Consider the following 3381-nt stretch of genomic DNA (forward strand, 5'->3'; position numbering starts at 1 on the left):
GGGTATTTTTTTCAAAAAAAACTCTATTCCTATCAACTGAAAATATTATAGTCTCTTATAACATGATTGGATGCTTGCACCCGTCCATTAGAACTGACGGTATGCGTTGACCAAGTGATGGACTCAGTTTGGTTACCTGCATACGCATGATCTAGATTGCATCTGTAGCTGCAGCAAAAGCCAAAAATATCGTTTCTAATTGATGCGCAGATACGCGATCAACGTTTGGTTTCCAGCGGGCCAAGCTTGTATGAGCCAGACCACGCTCACCCACAAAACTAATCAGAGACTTAGAGTTGATGTCCAAGTTCGCCCCTTCTTGTGCAGCTGCCATTGGCCCCACAACACCTACTTTGCTCGTACACGCGATTAGAAAATCCCGCGTGCACGCAACAATTTTATTATTATTATTTTAATCTCTTTCAAAGAATTTTTTTAACATAATCCTACTAAAACTTGTTTCTAAATCTGATCTATTTAAACGTGCTAAACTCTAATACACTGACACGCGTTAAATTTAATAAAAGAACATCTCATACTTTATTTAATTACTAGTAAAATATCCGTACGTTACCATGTCACTTAATCATATTTAGTGTCTGTTTAGATCACAAGAGCTAAAATAAAATGTGAATAAAGTTTAGTCATTTAGAAACTATAAGATCCAAACAGGAAGAGCTAAAATTGACTAAAAAATGTTAAAAAATAATTTAGTCACTTTCTCTTCTTGTTTGGATATTTAGCTCCTAAATAACTAAACTTTAGTCACTTTTGTTTTAACTCCTAGATCCAAACAGACATTTAACGATATTTGTTGGGTGCGTCAAACCCTACCAGTAGTGCATGGTTGGGCGACACGTGAGTACCCAATGGTAAGCCTATGTGGTGGACCATCTCCACAAAAAAGTGGACATGTGGTGCACATACCAGATATTAAATTGATAAAAATAAATATTACATATTATCTTAGTCAAAAGGCCGAGAAAGATATGAGTTGAAAAGGAACCCAACCCTATTTCTATAGCTCACTCGATCGCTCATCCTTCTTCAGCAAGTGGGGTTGTAATATATGGGAGTGTTGCGCTGCATGCAACTTTCTCTCATGTTGGGCTTGGGTGGTTTATCACGGTCCATCTGTAGGATAACGATGTAAACCCAAAATCTTGTTTTTGGAACCTAAGTGTATTTTCTAAAAGAAAGCCTATTTTAATTTTTATTTTTTGAGCGAATTATACATTTGAAATTAAAATAAATAAATGGAAAATAAAAATATTTTACATGGCGTGCTATATTTTTTATTGTTGCACTTAAATGGAGTTTGAAATTTAAATTTTGTTTGAATTTGGTTTAAAATAGGAAAAATAAAAGAAAACTGAAAATAAAAAGAAAGTAGTGGTAGAGTGTAGAAACCCTTGCATAATCGTAAAGGTATTCTTATTGTAAACCTATTGGTTATGCTATAAAATTTCTATTTAAATAGTTAAATAGTTTACAAGTTATGATCTAGCTTAAGGGTGGCTCTCTAGTCTCTACCCCTCACGATCACATGGCTTCATCTATAAATAGGCACTACCGCCATCTCGAAGCTAGCTACATTTGTAGGTAGCCACTGCCACCGGAAACAAGAATGGCTAGTTCTACCGTATATAGTGCATTAATTAATTAGAAATAAAGTGTGAGCTTGTGTAATATATTGTTGTATGTTTGACTTTTTGTTTGTCTTGCTTGATTGTACGTGACGTTCCCTAAGCAAAGTCGATTCAAATCAACATATCGCAACAAGTTATTTAACAAAATCATACTCCTAACTCGCGTGTAACACATAAAATTCTAATTTTCAATTTAAATAAAAATATCTCCGATGATTTATTTCAATTGGAGGTCTTTTATATGGATTATATATTTAAAATAATATTTTCTTAAAATAAATATTTATTTGCGCACTTTATGTTGGAGCATTATTTTTGCCTATGTGAATTCAAATTTGTATCTAAAAATTTGCTAGGCCAGCAAATCCGAAGGCCCAGTGCTAAACTTCAAAATAGACCCTATTTTTTAGAAAAGTGTAATTGAAATTATATTGTAATAGAATACATAATAAAACATGCCTATTTAATTCTGAATTGTAAAAAATAGTAGATAACACTTGTGACTCTTTATAATAAATCTATCTATAACTCTTTTTTGAGACTCGGTTAAACTTTCGATTCTTTGTTTCTTGTTACGCTTCTGGTAACATGAATCATATTTTCTGGATGAATTTTTGGAAGAACATAACTTTGATGTTTACTATTTGCACATGTATATATTAAAAAATCAATCAATATTCAATAGAGAGCTTATGCTAATCAAGTGGCATCAAGTGGAACAAAAAGGAAAAATTTTATTTGTTGTCTTAAAATAAATATTTTATTTGCGCATTGTATGTTGGAGCATTATTTTTGCCTATGTGAATTCAATTTCGTATCTAAAAATTTGAATTTGGATTTAAACTCTTTTCTGGAAATTTTAAAAGTTTTTTTCTATTTTTCTCTGGTTCATGGGGTAGCGAGAATCGCAACGACTGATGCGTATGGCCCACTCATCGTAATCGTCTCCTACCTAGAGTCTGTGGACTCAGTCGTCATGATTGTTTAGAATGTCTAATATGGGGGGACTCTAGAAGTACAATATATGACACAAATATTACTGGAATAGGAGAGACAAGTGAAAGTCCTAAACAAATAAAACAAAACGCCAACATATAAGGCAAGAGTCCTAATCAGATAGAACATGATACTAACATATAAGGAAGGTTATAGATAGTTGTATTCTTATAGGACTAGGTTACCGGATTAGATCTAGTAACCTACTCGTATTCACCCTTGTAACCGCCCCTTCCTTGGACTATATAAGGAGAGGCGCGGCGGGGGAGCCTCCAAGAGCGTAGAAAAGAACATAATAGATCAATAGCCACCAAATACTCCACATAGGGTATTATCTCACGACGAGAGGTCGAACCATCCTAAATTTTGTGTCTTTTCCTCGACGGAGGGATCTAAAGCCCAACCTATAGAAGCATCTGAGCAGCAAGAGTTTGCTAAAGAACGCAAGTGTGTCCTTCATCCATGTTGTTTGACCTAATAATATTTACTATTATGTTCTCACATATGCATTACACAGTTAGGTTAACATGACGGGACCTAATAGGTTACCTAGATTTGTTTGCCCTATACCTTATTTACACCTAGGTTACTTATTATTGGGTAGTGCTCTACATGGTTTTGGGATAATGATACATTTGAATCTAATTGTCGGGGACCATAATTAGGGGTACCCTCAAGGCTCCTAATTCTCAGCTGGTAACCCCCATTAGCATAAAGCTGCAAAGGCCTGATGGGT

At 34.5% G+C, this 3381-nt stretch overlaps 1 pseudogene; it reads right to left on the reverse strand.

Annotated features, from left to right (window-relative positions):
* Positions 1-813: 813 nt before the first annotated feature.
* Positions 814-991, reverse strand: LOC111590806 (uncharacterized; annotated as a pseudogene).
* Positions 992-3381: the final 2390 nt, after the last annotated feature.

This window comes from Zea mays, chromosome 1 (assembly GCF_902167145.1).
Source record: "Zea mays cultivar B73 chromosome 1, Zm-B73-REFERENCE-NAM-5.0, whole genome shotgun sequence".
NCBI lineage: Eukaryota > Viridiplantae > Streptophyta > Magnoliopsida > Poales > Poaceae > Zea > Zea mays.